The sequence below is a fragment of the Chlorocebus sabaeus genome, chromosome 9 (assembly GCF_047675955.1).
Source record: "Chlorocebus sabaeus isolate Y175 chromosome 9, mChlSab1.0.hap1, whole genome shotgun sequence".
NCBI lineage: Eukaryota > Metazoa > Chordata > Mammalia > Primates > Cercopithecidae > Chlorocebus > Chlorocebus sabaeus.
In genome coordinates, this window is record NC_132912.1 from 68,556,554 (window position 1) to 68,577,337 (window position 20,784).

Genomic DNA, 20,784 nt, shown 5'->3' on the forward strand with positions numbered 1-20,784 from the left:
GTGCAATCTCGGCTCACTGCAAACTCCACCCTCCCGGGTTCACGCCATTCTCCTGCCTCAACCTCTCAAGTAGCTGGGACTATAGGCACCTGCCACCACACCAGGCTAATTTTTTGTATCTTTAGTAGAGACAGGGTTTCACCATGTTAGCCAAGATGGTCTCGATCTCCTGACCTCGTGATCCACCTGCCTCGGCCTCCCAAAGTGCTGGGATTACAGGTGTGAGCCACCACACCTGGCCTTTTTTTTTTTTTTTTTGGTGACAAGATCTTACTCTGTTGCCCAGACTGGAATGCAGTGGCACGATCTTGGCTCACGGCAGCCTCCGCCTCCCAGGCTCAAGCCTCAAACAATCCTCCCACCTCAGCCTCCCGAATAGCTGGAACTAATTAATTAGCCACCACACCCAGCTGATTTTTGTATTTTATATTTTTATTTTTTGAGACAGAGTCTTGCTCTGTCACCAGGCTGGAGTGCAATGGCACGATTTGGCTCACTGCAACCTTGAACCCCGCCTCCTGGGTTCAAGAGATTCTCCTGCGCACCACCACACCCAGCTAATTTTTGTATTTTTAGTAGAGACAGGGTTTCACCTTGTTGGTCAGGATGGTCTCGATCTCTTGACCTCAAGTGATCCACCTGCCTTGGCCTCCCAAAGTGCTGGGATTACAGGTGTGAGCCATTGCACCTGGCCACTTTTTGTATCTTTTGTAGAGACGGGGTTTTACCATGTTCCCAGGCTGATCTGGAACTCCTGGCTGTACGTGATCTGCCTGCCTCAGTCTCCCAAAGTGCTGAAATTACAGGCATGAGCAACCATGCCCGGCCAAGAGCTGATTTTAACCAAGTAGGTGAGTACATTCCACACAGGGTTTAGGAAGAAACAGGCTGCAGGGCAGGAGGCTATAAAACAAGTGGATCGTTCAGGTTGATTAAATTCCTATGACCCAGGAGACCCTTACAGCTTCCCCTGGAAGCAGAGCCTCAGACAAGGACTTGGGTTCAAGAGTTTATCAGGGTCCTCCCAGAAAACAGGGGTGAGGAAGGGAGGGGCTGCTACAGGGACAGTGTAAATGCTGATAAAAGGTGTGTGATTGAGGTGCTTGTCTCATATAGAAGTCATCCCAGAATGATCTATCCTGAACCCCTGGCTAGGGTCAAGCGATCCTCCTGCTTCAGCCTCCTGAGTAGTGCGATTGCAGGCACAAGGCATCACACCTGGCCCAGAAAGGTCCATCTCAGTGTGGGAGGCTGGGGTTCCTCCCCTGGCTCCTCCCCACACTGGTTGTGGATGGCCTGGGGCTCAGCTTCCCCATCCTACCAGGCCGTGCTTGCCCAGAGGCCCAGCAAGATCCTGTGGCTTTTGAGAAAGTCCTGGGACAGAGGAGTGGAGGGCCACAGAGGGTACGCTTCGAGGGATGAGCCACCATCAGCATCCATTTACAGTGGTCCACCACAGCTGTGGCTGTCATCAGGCGCTGAAGGGGTGTGACAAGGCCATTAAAAGCATCCACTTAGGTACCTTACCACCCAAATCAAGTAAAAGCTCTTGAAGACACAGACGAGCAACGCTGTCTTGTCCTTCAAGGCTGGTGCTCACCTGGAGAAAGGCCCAGCCATGCACATGAGCCCTTGTTCTCTGTGGGTCTGTGTGCCCCAAATGGATTCAGGGCTCAGGAGAGGAGAGAGGGTATCCTATGCTTCTCTTTGCTGCCCCATCCTCCCGACAAAAGAGGAGGCACAGGTGAGCCCAGTCGCACGGTGTTCAAGGAAGAGGTGCTCTCTGAGGGTTGACTGGGCTCCAGAAGGCAGGTGGGAGAGTGTAGGGGCTGGGCCGGAAGGATCTGAAGGCCAAGTCCAAAGGGAGGCAGCCGGGCCTTCTTGGTGGGAAAATCAGTACAGCAGGATAGTGCCTGCTTCGCGCTGGGTGTGGTGAGAATTGGTGGCTAAAGGGTTCTTCCCTGAAGGAGTTGGAGCCAGAGAGGCCTACCTAGCCTCCCAGCTCCTGAGAAATCTGGCCAGGTTAATAGGCAGTTCCGTGTCCACTGTATTTATTTTCTGTTGCTGCTGTAACAAATAATTCCAAACTTTGTGGTTTAAAACACCATAAATTAATTATCTTATAGTTCTAAAGGCCAGAAGTCCAACACAGGTCTCACTGAGCTAAAATCCAGGTGTGGACAGGGCTGTGCTCCTGGAGGCTCTAGGGGAGAGGCCATTTTTTGGCCTTTTCCCAGTTCTAGAGGCTGCTCATGTTCCTTGGCCCACGGCCTCTTCTTCCACGGTCAAAGCCAGCAACTTCGCCTCTCTTGACCACAGCTGGGAAGGGTTATCAGCTTTTAAGGACGTGTGTGATTAGTTTGGGCCCACCCAGTTAATCCAGTATTATCTCCACATCTTAAGGTCCTTAACCTTAATCATATCAGCAAAACCCTTTGCCCCTGAGGTAACACAGTCCCAGGTTCTTCGGATGAGGAGGTGCAGCTCCCTTGATCCGCACCTGCCTCGCTCAGCCTCCTCCCTGCCTGCTGGGCCTGATGTGTTTTCACCCGGGCAACCTTGGGCCTTGCAAAGGACGGGAGAGCAGCTATTTCTTTTTTTGAGATGGAGTCTCGCTCTGTCGCCCAGGATGGAGTACAGTGGCGCGATCTCGGCTCACTGCAAGCTCCGCCTCCCGGGTTCACGCCATTCTCCTGCCTCAGCCTCCCGAGTAGCTGGGACTACAGGTGCCCGCCACCACGCCCAGCGAATTTTTTATATTTTTAGTAGAGACGGGGTTTCGCTGTGTTAGCCAGGATGGTCTCGATCTCCTGACCTCGTGATCCGCCCACCTCGGCCTCCTGAGAGCAGTTATTTTTAAAGGCAGAAAACATTTTACATCCAGGGCTGGGGAGCCTGTGCATGGGAGTGTAAATTTAGGAGAGTAAGTTGACAGCAGGTACTAACATTTTAAATCCACATCCCCTCTGAATTAGCCATCCCACTTCCAGAAGTTGACCCTATAGAAAAAGCATGACAATGTCAGAGATTGATACAAACATACAGTTACAGGTGTAGATGTTAATGTTTGCTGTAATATTGTAATGAAGAAAACTGAAAGTATGCAGCCATAAAAAAGAATGAGATCAGCCAGGCGAGGTGCCTCATACCTGTAATCCTAGCACTTTGGGATGCCAAGGCAGGTCGATTACCTGAGGTCGGGAGTTTGAGACCAGCCTGACCAACATGGAGAAATCCCCGTCTCTACTAAAAATACAAAATTACCTCGGTGTGGTGGCAGGCACCTGTAATCCCATCTACTTGGGAGGCTGAGATAGAATTGCTTGAACCTGGGAGGGGGAGGTTGCAGTGAGCCGAGATGGCACCATTACACTCCAGCCTGGGCAATAAGAGCGAAACTCTATCTCCAAAAAAAAAAGAGATCATGTCCTTTCTGGGAACATGGATGGAGCTAGAGGCCATTATCTCTAGGAAACTAAATCAGGAACAGAAGACCAAATACTGCATGTTCTCACTTGTGAATGGGAGCCAAATGATGAGAACACATAAACACACAGAAGAGAACAACAGACACTGGGGCCTGCTAGAGGGTGGAGAGTGGGGAGGAGGGAGAGGATCAGGAAAAAATAAATAAATACTGGGTACAGGGCTTAGTACCTGGGTCACGAAATAATCTGTGCAACGAACCCCTGTGATACAAGTTTACCGATATAACAAACCTGCACATGTACTCCTGAACCTAAAATAAAAGTTTTTTTAAAAATAAGAAAACTGAAAGTAATATCAATCTATATTTATGTCTATGTTTATATGTATAGCTATATATCAATTGTGAACTGAGTGAATAAATGATGCTATGTCCATGCAATGAAATTCTATGCAGTCATTGGAAAAGGATAAAGTAAATCTATCAATACTGAGTTGAAAAAAATGTTCATAGTATATTACTGAGTGAAAAAAATACAGATCAATATTAAGAGCATAATCCCATTTGAAAAAATTTTTTAAATGGGGGTCTCACTATGTTGCCCAGGCTGGTCTCAAACTCCTGAGCTTTAGCAGTCCTCCTGCCTCAGCCTCTCAAGTAGCTGGGACTACAGGTGTACATCCCCACACCTGGCTCTATAATCCCATTTTTTTTTCCTGAGATGGAGTCTTGCTTGGTTGCCTAGGCTGGACTGCAGTGGCGTGATCTCTCCTCACTGCAATCTCTGACTCCCAGGTTCAAGCAATTCTCCTGCCTCAGCCTCCCAAGTAGCTAGGGTTATAGGCATGCGCCACCACACCCAGCTAATTTTTGTATTTTTAGTAGAGACGGGGTTTCACCATGTTGACCAGGCTGGTCTCGAACTCCTGACCTCAGGTGATCCACCCTCGTTGGCCTTCCAAAGTGTTGGGATTATAGACATGAGCCACTGCGCCCAGCCTAATCTCATGTTTAAGAAGGAAAAAATGTATTCTTCTGTGAACTATCTATACACTTACCTGTAAAGTGATGTCTACTTAAACTTGGGGGAAGTTTGGGAAGACTATGCCCCAAACTGGTAATGGGTTAGAATGCAGCAGGTGTGGCAGGAGGGGAGGGCGGTGCTGGGAGCTGATGGGTAAAGATAGGCATTTCCCTTCTTACTGGACCATGTGTAGAGTGGTGGGATCTGGGGGGTGATTTCTGAACTCTTTTTGTTGAGAGAAAACACTGGGATGCTTTGCCTGGACGATGGCATGCAGCCCAGATGTGTGTCCAGGAGGGGATGTGAGGTGGGCCCTGGAATTCCTCATGTTGGGGTCTCGGTCTTGGTCACACCGTATGGCTGACAGAGGCTCCATGTCCTGCACCATCTGGAGAGCAGGCGGAGGGGCCGCTCCCATGGGCTGTCAGCCTCTGCCCTACCTGCTCCAGGTGGGCCCTGGAATTGCTCCAAGGCCCCCGAGGGACAGGACACGAACAGGGGTTCATGCCCGACTCTGCCCCAACATTTTCTGACAGTAACTCCACCCTCTCTGCCTCAGTCTCTCTCTTTAAACAGGAACCGCATGGATTGCAAAGGCAAAGTTATGGAACAATATATACAATATGACCCTAGTGTAAAACTGAATATCAATTTTTATTTTTAATTATTATTATCATTTTTGAGACAGAGTCTCGTTCTGTCACCCAGGCTGGAGCTCAGTGACATGATCTCAGCTCACTGCAGCCTCCACCTCCTGGGTTCAAGTGATTCTCCCGCCCCGGCCTCCTGAGTAGCTGGGACTACAGGTGTGTGCCACAATGCCCAGCTAATTTTTGTATTTTTAGTAGAGACAGGGTTTTGCCATATTGGCCAGGATGGTCTTGAACTCCTGACCTCAGGTTATCTGCTTGCCTTGGCCTCCCAAAGTGACTGCGCCCAGAGCTTCAACTGGGGAGGCAGAGGCTGCAGTGATCCGATATGGCAACATTGCACTCCAGCCTGGGCAACAGAGACTTTTAGTTTTTGAGACTCCATCTCAAAAAATAAAAAATAACAATAAAGCTGGGCACAGTGACTCACGCCTGTAATCCCAGCACTTTGGGAGGCCGAGGCGGGCAGATCACCTGAGGTAGGGAGTTCAAGACCAGCCTGACCAACATGGAAAAACCCCGTCTCTACTAAAAAAAACACACAAAAGTTAGAGGGGTGTGGTGGCACATGCCTGTAATCCCAGCCACTCGAGAGGCTGAGGCAAGAGAATCGCTTGAACCTAGGAGGCGAAGGTTGTGTTGAGCCGAGGTCACGCCATTGCACTCTAGCCTGGGCAACAGGAGCACAACTCTGTCTCAAAAACTAACTAACTAAAATAAAATAAAATAAAATGAATACACATAGAGAAAAAAAACTAGATGTCTATTTTCCAAGATATTCTCAATGGTTCTCTCTGAGGAGCAAGATTAGGGGTGACAGTTCTTTCTGCTTTCCAACAGTGAGCATTTAATGGCTGCTATTGTTTTTCAACTGTCTGATCCAAAGGAACTCACAGGGCTGCTGCTTTGGGAAAATGTGTAAGGGGCTCTGCAAACGGGAGGGGGAGGGAGGGAAGACGGGAACGGGGAGGGAGAGAGGGAGGGCCAACAGGGCAAACTGTAACAGCCACACATCTGCCGCCCCCCCCAACCCCCCGTCATATTCAAGGAAAAGAGCAAATGGCAAAATAATCTCTACTAAAAATACAAAAAATACAAAAATCGAGGGACTTGTTCCCCAAAGCCACTTCCAGGGATGCCCGGGGATCAGGGACAGAGGGCATTTGTGCCATCCCCTCCTTCCCCAGGCCGGCTGCACCCATCCACCACCCCAGGCTTAGCGGCTGCAGCAGATCATGGCCTCCAGGAAGGACTGGCCAGCAAAGGGTTTGGGCCGAGTCCCCAGGAGTTGGTTTGCAAGAGCTCTTATGTCCCCGACCGTGCTGGGTCACTCTGCACACTACACTAGCGTGACCCCCTGTTCATGTCTGTGTCCAGATTCTCCACTAGACTGGAAAGCCTGGAAACAGTGAGAGTCCTGCTCCCAGCTACCTGTGCAGCGTCCTGAACAGGCCTGGGCCACAATGGGCTCCCAAGAAGTGTTTGTTGAATGAATGTGTGATTCATACCCATTATCTGTCTCTGAGTGGTGACATGACTTGTCCAGGGTCACTCAAAATCACTCAGCCAACCGGGGGGCAGGACACACAACCTATTGAGACATCAGCTGGGGCAGCCAAGAGTGTGCTGGCATCACCCCTCCCCTAACGCCAGGCCGCACAGCTCATGGCTCCAAAAGAGACCCCTTCCCTCCTCTTGAGGAGAGGAGAGGAGAGGAGAGGGGAAGAGTGGGGAGGACTTTGTCTCGCATGTTGACTACCAGCTCAGCCACAGCAGGTAGGGGACTAGTCAGAGTTGTGAGACCCCACTTCCAGGCCCTAGCTCCCAGATGACATTTCTATACACACCCTGGGCAGGAAGGGCACCTATTGCCTTGAAGGGAAGGAACCAGTCCTGGCAGCATTCACCCGCTGCTAACTGAAGAGCCCTTGGGGCCTGAATAACCAGCGGCGATGCCCAGGAGCTACGTCGAGGGCCTCAGTGAGCCTCTGAGTCTTGCTGGCTTCAGGTGAGACTCGGCACATTCCCAGTTGTGGTGGCTGTGGGGTGAGGTTCCTTCCACTTGAGCAAAGCGGAGTGAAAAGTAAAGGGGACTTTGTCTTGTGCTTCAGGTCCTGGCACAGCCATAGAGGGGTAGAGCACCAAGTGCAGTCTTGGGGTCCCCAGTTCCAGGACTTGACTCTTGGGTGGCATTTCTGGGCCTGCCCTGGTCCAGAGAGGAGCCCATTGCCCTGAAGGGTGAGTCCCAGGCCAGGCAGCATTCACCACAAGCTGACTGAAGAGCTTTTGGGCCTTAAGGGAACTCTGGCAGAACTCCCTGTGGGCCTGTGGTGGCGGTGGCTACAGGGTGAGGCTCCTCTGCCTTTAGAAAGGGGAGGGAAGAGCGGGTAGGGCTGTGTCTTGTGGTTTGAGTCCCAGCTCAGCCACAGTACAATAGAACACCAGGTAGACTTGTAAGGTTTTGGACTTCAGTCCCTGGCTTGCAGAAGGCATCTTTGGACCTGCCTGGGGCCTGGGGGACCTCACTGCTCTGGAGGGAAGGACACAGGCCTGGCTGGCTTTGCCACCAGCTGATTGCGGTTGAGGAAACTCAAAGAAATTCAAAATAACACAGAGAAGGAATTCAGAATTCTATCAGATACATTTAACAAAAGGATTGAAATAATTAAAAACACCCAGAGCAGAATTTCTGGAGCTGAAAAATGCAATTGGCATACTGAAGAATGCATCAGAGTCCTTTAATAGCAGAATTGGGCTGGGCGCAGTGGCTCATGTCTGTAATCCCAGCACCTTAGGAGGCCGAGGTGGGTGAATCACCTGAGGTCAGGAGTTCGAGACCAGCCTGGCCAACATGGTGAAATTCTGTCTCTACTAAAAATACAAAAATCAGCCAGGCATGCTGGTGGGCACCTGTAATCCCAGCTGCTCGGGAGGCTGAGGCATGAGAATCGCTTGAACGTGGGAGGTGGAGGTTGCAGTGAGCCGAGATCCCGCCACTGTACTCCAGCCTGGGCAAGACAGTGAGACTAAACAACGAAATGTTAAAAAGTTGCCAAGACAGCATTACATTGAAACAAAAATCAAGCTTTAAAAACAAAGTTAAAAAGCAGGGGGATGCTGGGCACCATGGCTCATGGCTGGAGTGTCAACACTTTAGGGGGCCGACATGAGAGGATCACTTGAGCCCAGGAGTTCGAGACCAGACTGGGCAACATGGTGAGACCCCCATCTCCACATAAAAATTTTAAAAAAAATTAGCCAGATGTGGTGGCACATGTCTGTAGTCCCAGCTACTCAAGAGCCTGAGGTGGGAGGATCGCTTGAGCCCAGGAGTTTGAGGCTGCCGTGAGCCATGATTGCGCCACTGCACTCCAGCCTGGGTAACAGACTGAGACCCTGTTTTAAAAAAAAAAAAAAAAAAAAAAAAAAAAAAAAAAAAAAAAAAGCAGGGGGACTAAGTTAAGTTGAGATGTAGTTTTGTTTGTTTGTTTGTTTGTTTGTTTGTTTGTTTGTTTTGAGACAGAGTCTCGCTCTGCTGCCCAGGCTGGAGTGCAGTGACCGGATCTCAGCTCACTGCAAGCTGCGCCTCCCGGGTTTATGCCATTCTCCTGCCTCAGCCTCCCTGTTTGTTTGTTTTGAGACAGGGTCTTGCTCTTTCGGCCAGACTGGAGAGCAGTGGCACAATCTCGGCTCACTGCAACCTCCGTCTCCCAGGCTCAAGCTATTCTCCTCCCTCAGCCTTCTGAGTGCCACCATGCCCAGCTAAGTTTTGTAATTTTAGTATAGACGGGGTTTCACCATGTTGTCCATGCTGGCCTCGAACTCCTGACCTCGAGTGATCTGCCTGCCTTGGCCTCCCAAAGTGCTGGGATCACAAGTGTGAGCCACTGAGCCTGGCCAGGAATCACATTTCAACATGAGATTTGGAGGACAAACATCCAAACCATAACAATGTTTATGCTTCTTTTTGGCTCTCAGAATAAACAAGACCCCTCTCTCAGATGCCCTTAAAGAATCCCTTCCTTTTTCACAGCATCTAACCAAACTTTGGTTTTTTGAGACTAAACTTTTTGTTCCCTCACCAAATTATAAGTCCCATGTGGGCAGGACCTGGGCCCCTTTTGCTCCTCACTGTGTCCTCAGTGACTCGGACAGGGCCTGGCACTTTGTAGGTGCTCAAACATCTTTTCTTGGTTACATGAAAGAGTGAATGGCTTTTTTTGAGCACCTACGAGAGATTACAATTTTATAGATGTCAAGTTTTCCTAAAGCCAAGCACAGTGGTGGCCAGGTTTGGCACCCAATAACTTACTGAGTCCTTGCCACCCAGGTCTACGTTCTGTCTCTCTGGGTTTAGGGGTCCGGGATGTGGCCTTCCCTAGGGCTCCTATGAGTTCCTGTGGAGGCAGAGAAGACAAGGCTTAGCCTGCTACCTGGAGCACTTCAGGCATCATTACTGTGGGCAGCTCTGTGACGTCACTCCTGCCCCAATCCCTGGGCACCCAGCTGAGTGTGAGGCTTTGAGGATCAACCTAGAGATTAGGAACACGGTTTTGGGCCAGGCATGGTGGCTCATGCCCATAATCCCAGCACGTTGAGAGACCAAGGTGGGAGGGTCACTTGACCCAGGATCAGCCTGGGCAACATAGCAAGTCCCCTTAGCTACACTTAAATTAAAAAAAAATAGAAAAGAAGGAACAGAAAATAGAAAAGAAGCAAATAGAAATAGAAAAGAAAAAGAAAAGCAAGAATAACAGAAATTGAAAAGAAGCAAATACTGTGTTCTTCTGCCGTCTCGTGGTCAGTCCTAGAATAGCAAGCGCAGCTTCCCCGCCTATCTGGTACTATACTGGAAGTAACCGCCAGAGGGTAGTGTTCTCAACATTGTTGCACCCAATGTGTCCTACCACCCAAACCCAGCTCTTTAAAAGTAGATTATTTTTTCTTATCAAAAGTCGATTCATACAAAAAGAAAAAGAAATTAAAAATAAATTATTTTAACGGCTTCATTGCTACATGTTTGTTTTTTTGAAAAAGAGTCTTGCTCTGTTGCCTAGGCTAGAGTGCAGATCTCCCCTCACTGCAACCTCTGCCCCCTGGGTTCAAGCGATTCTCCTGCCTCAGCCTCTGAGTAGCTGGGTTTACAGGCGCGTGCCACCACGCCCGGCTAATTTTTGTATCTTTAGTAGAGACAGAGTTTCAGCATATTGGCCAGGCCGTTCTTGAACTCCTGACCTCAAGTGATCCGCCCACTTTGGCCTCCCAAAGTGCTGGGATTACAGACGTGAGCGACCGTGCCCAGCCCTCATCTCTATTTTAAATTATAAAAAAATTTTAAAAAGAATTATTGAGGACCCAGATATTTATTAATTTATCAAAAAGGAATAATGAACTCATTACATGTAAACACAACATATTTTTATGAAAAATATCTTCATTTCGAAAATAAAGAGAAATTTAGTGAGAAAAACAGCATTGTTTTACAGTTTTACAAACCTCTCAAGCAACTGTCTTAACTGTGGGAGCCTCATTTCTACTTCTGCATTCAGTCTGTTGCAATATGTTGGGGGTTTTAAAATTTTTATTTATTTTTTTATTTTGAAACAAAGTTTTGCCCTTGTCGCCCAGGCTGGAGAGCAATGGTGCAATCTCGGCTCACTGCATCCTCCGCCTCCCAGGTTCAAGCAATTCTCCTGCCGCAGCCTCCCAAGGAGCTGGGATTACAGGCATGTGCCACCATACCCAGCTAATTTTTTTGTATTTTTAGTGGAGATGGGGTCTCACCATGTTGACCAGTCTGGTCTTGAATTCCTGACCTCAGGTGATCCGCCCGCCTCAGCCTCCCAAACTGCTGGGATTACAAGTGTGAGCCACTGTGACCTGCAATATATTGTTTTGATTGAAGAAAATCCAGCTTCCCGCAAACATGCAGTTGGAAAAAAGGATGAGTATTTTGATAGCTTTTTCAGATAATTGTAAATATTCTTCTTTAATGCTACACCAAAACGTAACAAGCAATTGTTTCTTTAAGGTTGGTTATAATGTAGAACCTGAAACCATATCAATGCTTTATTAAAATGCACAGGCCTATCTTGTCCTTTTTTTTTTTTTTTTTTTGGAAGAGTCTCATTCTGTTGCCCAGGCTGGAGTGCAGTGGTACCATTTCGGCTTACTGTAACCGCCACCTCCTGGGTTCAAGTGAGTCTCCCGCCTCAGACTCCTGAGTAGCTGGGATTTCAGGCACGTGCCACCATGCCTGGCTAATTTTTCAGTTTTTAGTAGAGGCAGGGTTTCACCATGTTGGCCAGGCTGGTCTCGAACTCCTGACCTCAAGTGATCTGCCTGCCTCAGCCTCCCAAAGTGCTGGGACTGCAGGCATGAGCCACTGCACCTGGCCTATCTTGTACTGTGAATGGCTGTTTTACCCACACATGATTTGCAGCATCATGTGGCCATTTTGAAATTTGGTACCCATTAAATCGCATACATCTTCCAAAGGATGACATGTCACTGAACAGTGCCAAAAAATAGCATTTGTTAGCACTGCCATCCATCGCATCAGAAAAATCTTTAAATATTGAGAAGTTGTCAGACTTGTGGTGGTGTATACAGATTTTCCAAAATTCTAATTTTCCCTTGAAAGCTCCAAGCTCCAACTTTACCATTGGCAAAAAATGCTTCCATTTCTTGAAGGGACAGGCTCACTTTGCTCATTTATGAGAAAATGTCTGTCTGCCAAATGCCCAGATCTGAATACCCATCACATGTCTGTTCGTCGTTCTTTCCCGTATAAACAGTGTTCTCCAGCTGGGCGCAGTGGCTCACGCCTGTAATCCCAGCACCTTGGGAGGCTGAGGCAGGCGGATCACGAGGTCATGAGTTCGAGACTAGCCTGACCAACATGGTGAAACCCCGTCTCTACTAAAAATACAAAAATTAGCCCGGCCTGGTTGTGTGTGCCTGTGATCCCAGCTACTTGGGAGGCTGAGGCAGGAGAATTGCTTGAACCCAGGAGGCGGAGGTTGCAGTGAGCCAAGATCGAACCATTGCACTCCAGACTGGGTGACAGGGCAAGACTCCATCTCAAAATAAATAAATAAATACAATTAATTAAAAAAATAAAGTAAATGGTGTTCCCCGGACCAGAGGGTCACGTGGCTCCACCTCTGACAAGCTGTTTCTGCGAGCCAGGTCCCCTGCTCTGGAGCAGGCACTCTGTGTGCATGCCTGCTTCATCACACAGTAGAGCAAAAGGGTGTGTACTTAAGTGACACAGGCATGTTTCTTCCCTGCAAGTGCTTACCTAGGGGAGCGCACAGAGACCTGCCCAGTTCGTGGCCGCTGCCTTGCTTCCTGAAGTTCCAGCAGTTTCACCCATAGTGCCTTTTTTTTTTTTTTTTTTTTTTTTTTTTTTTTTTAGGCTGGAGTGCAATGGTGCAATCATGGCCCACTGCAGTCTTGACCACCCGAGCACAAGCAATTCTCCCACCTAAGCCTCCTGAGTAGCTGGGACTATAGGTGCTTGCCACCACGCCCAGATAATTTTGTTATTATTACTTGTAGAGATGGGGTCTCGCCATGTTGCCCAGGCTGGTCTGGGCAAACTCTGGGGCTCAAGCTATCTGTCCGCCTCACCCTCCCCAAAGTGCTGGGATTACAGGTGCGAACCGCTGCACCCAGCCCCCAGTGGCTTTTATGTCACTAACGCCATCACAGTGAAAAGGCAATACTGTCTTAGGATTGTGAGGGAAGGGTCTTAGGAGTCCAGGAGACAGTGGGCAACTGCTCACATTGCATGGGAAGCATCACAGATGCCCAGCCACCAACCCTGATGGTGGAGGATGCTGTTTTGGGGACCTGAACCTGGGAGAGAAGCCACTATCAGTGCTGTGATTCTCTGAAATGGTTAAACTGTTGGCAAAGTTCTGTACAAAACAAAGTCCAATCTTCCATTCATTTGCGTTCTCAGAGTATGTTTTAATATATGCAAAAAGGCTGGGTGCAGTGACTCACACCTGTAATCTCAGCACTTTGGGAGGTTGAGCCAGGTGGAACACCTGGTCAGGAATTCAAGACCCGCCTGGGCAACATGGTGAAACCCCACCTATACTAAAAATAAAAAAATTAGTCGGGCGTGGTGGTGCATGCCTGTAATTCCAGCTACTTGGGAGGCTGAGGCACAAGAATCGTTTGAACCCAGGAGACAGAGGTTGCAGTGAGCCGAGATCGAGCCATTGCACTCCAGCCTGGGTAACAAGAACAAAACTCCATCTCAAAAAACAGAATAAAATAAATAAAAAATAAAATATTCAAAAATACCTCGTGGTTAGGTGTGAAATGGAGTTTGGTTTTTCACTGACACGAATATGTGAAAATGTCTTGTTTCACCCCTAGCCCTCAGCTAGGATTGCCCCAAAAGTGGTGGCAGGGGAGTTCCGACAAGGGAGTACCTGAATCATCCTGAAGGGGGCCCGCTGGGATTCCAAGGAGAGAAGCACGAAGCGCCAGTGTGATGAGTCCAGGCTTTTATTAGGGGAGCTCACTTCCATGGGGCCGTGCACATCCTCAGGTGGCCAGGAGAAAAGGGAGGTCCACCTAGGTGTGTCCACAGCCATGGGATCAGGGTGCGGAATTTTTCTGAGGCTTTAAGGAATTGGGCTCAAGGCTGGGGCCAGTTTCATTCAGGGTTTTGGGCAATAACTTAGACATCTCTTTCAGTGCCTGGGAATGTTTGAGGCCCTGGTTTGGGTTTAAGCCTGCTGGGAAGCCCTGCAGCGGGTTGGGTCATGGAGCAGTCAAGGCACTCTTGATTTTCGCTCAGGACACAGAAAGAAAGTAGAACAAACTAGGGGATGCTACAGAAGGGACATTTGAAAATCAGAATACTTAAAACAGTTTTTGTTTTTTGTTTTTTGTCCTAAAGGGCAGCTTTGAGCATTGCAGGATGGTCAGCCATTCTGGTCTCTGTCCCAAATACCAGCAGTGCCTCCCACATCCCTGCAACAACCCAAACTGTCCCTATGAGTACTCAAAATGCCACAAGGGGCAGCTCTGCCTGTTGGAGTCCCATGGATCTAACCCCTCTGGAGCCAAGGACATGTTGCATGCCAGGGATCCCTTAGTGGGTGACTGAAGCAGGGTTAGGGTCAGGGGAGGGACCCCAGTGAGCAGCTCATGAGCTCAGGCCGGCCACCTTGGGTGGCGCTGCTGGGAGGGTACAGGCCCAGAGCTGGGCACTTGCCAGGGAGACCAGATGTGTGTGCTGAAAAGTATCTGCATGATCTTGTCTTCAAAGAGCTGGGGAATGTCAGGCCTAGAAGGAGTTGAACAGCCAGGGAGACAGCAGGGGATGCAGCGTTTCCAGACTCCTAAACCTGCTCTCAGCCTCGGGACGGGACCTACCCAGCTGCAGCCTCTCCCCTCCAGGGCCTGCATGCTTCCTGCTCTGCTTTTCCTTGGGCCTTCACATATGTCTGGAGCACTCTCCCTGACCTGCTGTGTGTGCCCGGTGGACTTCCCTCCGCTTCTCACTTCAGATACTGCCTCCTCCAGGAAGCTCTCTCTGACTCCCTCAGTCTGAGCTGAGTGGCCTCGCAGGCCCTGTACTCACCCACTGAAGCATTTACCCCTCTCTATCCCTATTTGTGGGTCTCTCTCCCTAGTAGAGCTGGGAGTCCACAGAGGGCTCTAATTCTCTCTTGAATTCCCAGGCCTAACATAGGGCTGGCAACCATGGTCAGTAGTATCTGTGGGCTGAGGGAGAAGGCAGAAACATGGAGTGGAAGGCAGGGAGGTGTGGGGAGACAGAGTTTGAGGGCAGGAAAGTTTGAAGGGTCAGAGGAGGAGGCGCCCATGGAGGGTTGCAAAGACAGGAATGGTGCCAAGTCATGGCATGGAGGGAGGGACAAGGGCTGAAGGGAGAGGTAGAATTCATGGTAGGGCCTGGCCCCAGGGACTCTAGGACAATGGCCCACACCACCAGCCTGAGGAACGTGCCCTCTGAGTGAGGGCAAAACAAGAAACCATCACCGCAGAAGTGCACAGGCCCTAAAATGTCTAAACTGCTGAGTCCACAGGCCCCTTAAAGACCACTAATCTCAGCCGGGTGCGGTGGCTCACGCCTGTAATCCCAGCACTTTGAGAGGTCAAGGCAGGTGGATCACCTGAGGTCAGGAGTTTGAGACCAGTTTGACCAATATGATGAAACTCCATCTCTATAAAATTACAAAAATTAGCTGGATGTGGTGGTGTGTACCTGTAGTCCCAGCTACTTGGGAGGCTGAGACAGGAGAATTGCTTGAACCCAGGAGGTGGAGGTTGCAGTGAGCCGAGATCGCAACACTGCACTCCAGCCTGGGTGACTCTGTTCTCAAAAAAAAAAAAAAAAAAAGACCACTAGTCTGATCAACCATTGTATAGATGAGGAAAAGCAAGGCCCGGAGTCCAATGTGACATTTCTGGGGTCAAGGCCAGTCTGCCCCTGCAGAATTTCTTGTCCATAAAGGCTTAGGGTTTCTTTCTTTCTTTCTTTCTTTTTTTTTTTCGAGACGGAGTCTCGCTCTGTCGCCCAGGCTGGAGTGCAGTGGCCGGATCTCAGCTCACTTCAAGCTTCGCCTCCCAGGTTTACGCCATTCTCCTGCCTCAGCCTCCCGAGTAGCTGGGACTACAGGCGCCCGCCTCCTCGCCCGGCTAGTTTTTTTTTTTTTGTATTTTTTAGTAGAGATAGGGTTTCACCGTGTTAGCCAGGATGGTCTCGATCTCCTGACCTCGTGATCTGCCCGTCTTGGCCTCCCAAAGTGCTGGGATTACAGGCTTGAGCCACCGTGCCCGGCCGGTTTAGGGTTTCTGATGGCAAAACACTTCCCCTACTGCACTCACCTGCACTCCAATTCCTTCTACTATGCATTTCTTCAGCTTAAGGCACCTAAAGCAGAAATGTCAGTTTCAGAACCCACAGGGCTCCCACGGCTGGCTGTGGACACTTCCCACGGCTCAGTGGAGCATGCGTGACCCTGCAAGAACAGGTCAAACAGGCTGTGTGATCCCTTGATCTGAACTGTTGGCTACTAACTGAAATTAAGTTAAAAAAATCCGACATGATGCCTTTAAGACTGTGCAAGTCAAGCAGATCCTTAAGGGACAGACTCAATGGCCAACTGTCTGGGAGGCCCAGTTGGGATTTCCCGTGACTTTGGAAATGGACTTCCTCATTATTTCAGAAATCCCCCAGAGGGGTGTCCTTGGAGCCCTTTAGTCACCGATACCCACAGTACCATCCTCAGAGATATTTTCCAAAGGAGGCTCAAATTGGGAGGGCTTTGGGGAGCTGGAGGATGGTAGGGAGGGAGGAGGGGGGCAGAGGGCAGAGGGGAAGCTGGGGCTTAGAAGAAAATCTGCACAAGATCGAAAAAAAGAGAGAAGGAAAGCTACTTCCTTCTAATGTGGTCATTATGGCATTCATACAAAATTCCTGAGTTTGTTCACCTCCTTCATTGTATTTCTATTTTTTATGACTTTTTTTAAAGACAGGGTCTTGCTGTGTCACCCAGGCTGGGGTGCAGTGGCAAGATCTCCGCTCACTCTAACCTCCACCTCCCAGGCTCAAACGATCCTCCTGCCTCAGCCTCCAGGTAGCTGGAACTACAGGTGCCACCACACTGGGCTCACTTCCTTCATTTTAGAGCTGAGGAAATGGAAGTCCAATGAAGGGGTGACTTGCCCAAAGAACCAGCAGGTGGTGGCAGGGCTAGCCTGTGGTGGGGGTTGGGGGCAGAGGTAGAATCCAGGTCTCCAGGCTGTCTCCCCTCTCAGGAAGAAGGTGAGGGTGAGTGTGCCCGGCGCTGGCCTCAGCATCACCCACCTTAGCCCCGTTTTACAGGGAGAGGGAAGAACTCTTACAAGGTTCCACAAGCAACCGGTATCGGCATGGATGAGAACCGCTCAGGCTGGATAAGCTCGCAGGAGAGACAATTTCCTATGGGCTGGGAGAAACGGGTGGTTTCTTGGAAGAGATGACCCCAAAGGGTGGACAGGAAGAGATGACCCCAAAGGGTGGACAGGAAGGAGGGGGAGAGAGAGAGGTGGGGGGGGGGGGGAGAGAGAGAGAGTGTTAAAGATCAATAAACACCGGGGAAAGGTGTGAAGTGACAACTGAGCCCTTCCACAGACTCTCTCCCTAGTTCGACTGCCCCTCACCCCCATCCTCACCCCCAAGGGGCCCACTCGACGCTGCCCCCGCATGCCCCAGCCCGCTCGGGCCCCCGCGTGGACGGGTCCAGTCTCGCGGATGCGTCAGGCCACGAGTGCTCCACCGCGCGCCCAGCGCTGCGTCCCTGCAGACCCGCGCGCCTCTCCTCTGCCCAGGTCTGCGCCCTCAACCCCGCGCTTCTGCTTTCTTCCAGAGGAATCTGAAATCAGATTCAGACGTGAAGCGCGGTTTCGGATCCTCTTTCGCTTCTCTATCTGGAGAAACTTGAAACTGCGTCTTCTAGGGTTACATCAAACTGCATCTTGAGCGTGGAGGAGGACTGCTGAGCCCGCCCCAGGGGTCCGCCTGACGGGAGAGGTCTTGCGCAACCTGAGGGCTGGGGAGAGAGGGGTGTTAGCGGAGGGAATGGGCCCTGACGGCCCTAGAAGCTTCCCCGAGCGACTCCCACCTCCAGCGGACTTGCTGCTAAAAATGCAATCAGTGCGTCCTGTGAGTCAGAATAAGGATGACTACTTATGGAAGAGGAAGGAGTGACTGGGGTGGGGCGCGTGGAGAGACTTCTGCTGTGGCTGGCAGAGTTCTTTTTCTTGGTCTCGGAGGCAGTTCACTTTGTAGTAATTAGTTAAGCCGTACGTGGGATCCATTGGATTATGTCTCTGGGTTTTATTTTACAATAAATATACGTTTAAAATTATTAGTTACAGTTGTAAAACTGAAATTCTTCCCATTCTAATTTTCTTTTTTTCTTCCTTCTTTTCTTTCTCTCCTTCCTTTTCTTTTCTTTCTTTCTTTCGTTCATTCGTTGTTGTTTTTTGTTTATTTATTTATTTATTTATTTATTTATTTATTTATTTCAGACAAGAGTTTTGCTTTGTTGCCCAGGCTGGAACACAGTGGCACGATCTGGCTCACTGCAGCCTTGACCTCCTGGGCTCAAGCGGTCCTCCCTCCTCAGCTTCCCGAGGAGCTAGGATCATAGGCGTGGACCACCACACCCGGCTAATATTTTTTATTATTTATGTAGAGACAGGGTCTCTCCCTGTTGCCCACGCTGGTCCTGAACTACTGGGCTCAAACGATCCTCCCACCTCAGCCTCCTAAAGGGTTGAGATTACACGTGTGAGCCACTGTGCCCACCTGAACAGCTTTTTAAGTCAGGCATTGAGTCAGTATCTCTGGGGACTGAGAAGAGGTATATATTTTTAAAGTTCCTCCAGTTTTTCAAAAGGGCAGCCAGGATTGAGAAACACTGGGCTATCATGGTGGGATTCCATATTAAGATTTTGAAGGCCACAGTCCTCGAAGGAGGAAGCAGAGGCTCCCAGAAGCCCAAGTGGATGCCCTGCCTGAGCGCTCCCAGCAGGAGAGCTGCAAAGCTGGCCAGGAGCATGAACTTCTACTACCCACACCAGGGCTCTGCCCGCAGACCACCCTGAGTGTGCCTCCTTCATGCGAATTTCTCTGTCTTCAGATTGGAGATCATGGGGTAAAGAGAGAGATATATATATATATGCGTATGTGTGTATATATATGATATATATATAAAAGATATATATATGGTATTTTATATATATATATATATATTTTTTTTAATTAAGATTCAGGCCAAGCATGGTGGCTCATGCCTGTAATCTCAGCACTTTGGGAGGCTGAGGCAGGTGGATCACCTGATGTCAGGAGTTCGAGACCAGCCTGGCCACTATGGTGAAACCCTGTCTGTACTAAAAATACAAAAATTAGCTGGGTGTGGTGGCACATGCTTGTAATCCCAGCTATTCGGGAGGCTGAGGTGGGAGAATTGCTTGAAACTGGGAAGCAGGCAGAGGTTGCAGTGAGCCCAGATTGTGCCACTGCACTCCAGCCTGGGCAACAGAGTGAGACTCTGTCTCCAAAAAATAAAATTAAGATTTATATTACTGTTACAATTATTAAGGCAATGCAGCTTTAATAAATAACCATCCAAAGATGTACATAAATAGGGAATTCACAAAATAAAAAATCCACATAGCCTGTAATCATGGAAAAGGAGTCTCACCAGGTTTTAAAGAGACACAAATTAAACCAACAATGAAACATTTTCTCACCTATACCATTGGCAAAGATAAAATGCTAATGCTGCATAAATATGGGAAAACGAGTACTACCTTCAAATTCATACCTGTACAATCTTCTAAAAGGAATTTATTAATGTGGAGGAAAAGCATTAAACATGGCTTCTGTTTGCCCCCGAAATTACACCTCTAGGAAAAACACATGTGCCAAGGTATATGTTCATTGCAGAGTCATATGTCATGATTAAAGTAATTGGAAACAGCACAAAAATCCAGAAATAAGAGATTTATTACCAAAAAAAAATAATAATTCTGCATCCTACAGTGGAAATTAAGCAGCCATCAAAAGGAATGTAGTCTTTAAGTTAAAAAAAAAAAAAAAAGAAAAAGAAAAAAGAAAGGGCTGAGCGCGGTGGCTCACACCTGTAATACCAACACTTTGGGAGGCCCAGGCAGGCGGATCACCTGAGGTCAGGAGTTTGAGACCAGACTGACCAGCATGGAGAAACCCAGTCTCTACTAAAAATACAAAAAATTAGCCGGGCATGGTGGTGCATGCCTGTAATCCCAGCTACTCAGAAGGCTGAGGCAGGAGAATCTCTTGAACCTGGGAGGCAGAGGTTATGGTGAGCCGATATCATGCCATTGTACTCCAGCCTGGGCAACAAGAGTGAAATTCCATCTCAAAAAAAAAAAAAAAAAAAAAAAGAAAGAAGGAAGGAAGAGGGAAGGAAAGGAAAGGGAAAAAAAGGAAATGAAAGGAAAGGAAAGAAAAGAAAAGAAAACAAAAAAAGGAAAGAAAAGGATAAGGCAGCCAGACATGGTGGCTCACACCTGTAATCTCAGCAATTTGGGAGGCCAAGGTGGGTGTATTGCTTGAGCCCATGAGTTTGAAACCAGCCTGGGCAACATGGTGAAATCCAATGTCTACAAAAAATACAAAAATTAGCCAGGCCTGGTGGCACACGCCTATATTCCCAGCTACTTGGGAAGCTGAGGTAAGGGTGACTTGAGCCCAGGGAGGTCAAGGTTGCAGTAAACTATGTTCATGCCATTGCACACCAGCCTGGGTGACAAACTGAGAGCTTATCCCAAAAAAAAAAAAAAAAAAAAAAAAAAAAAAAGGTGAGTCTGTCCAGGTGCAATGGCTCATGCCTGTAATTCCAGCACTTTGGAAGACCTTTGGAAGACTGAGGTAGGAGGCTTGCTTGAGGTCAGGAGTTTGAGAGTAGCCCGGCCAACATAGTGAAACCCCATTTCTAAAAAAAAATATTTTTTAAATAAAGAAAAAATGTTAAATATAAAGGGAATGAGGCTGATTAATCTATGTAAATTGATGTGGAGAAATGGATATATTATGTTACATGAAAAAATAAGTTCCAAAACAGTATTTCTATATACACACGTGTATATATGTGTGTGTG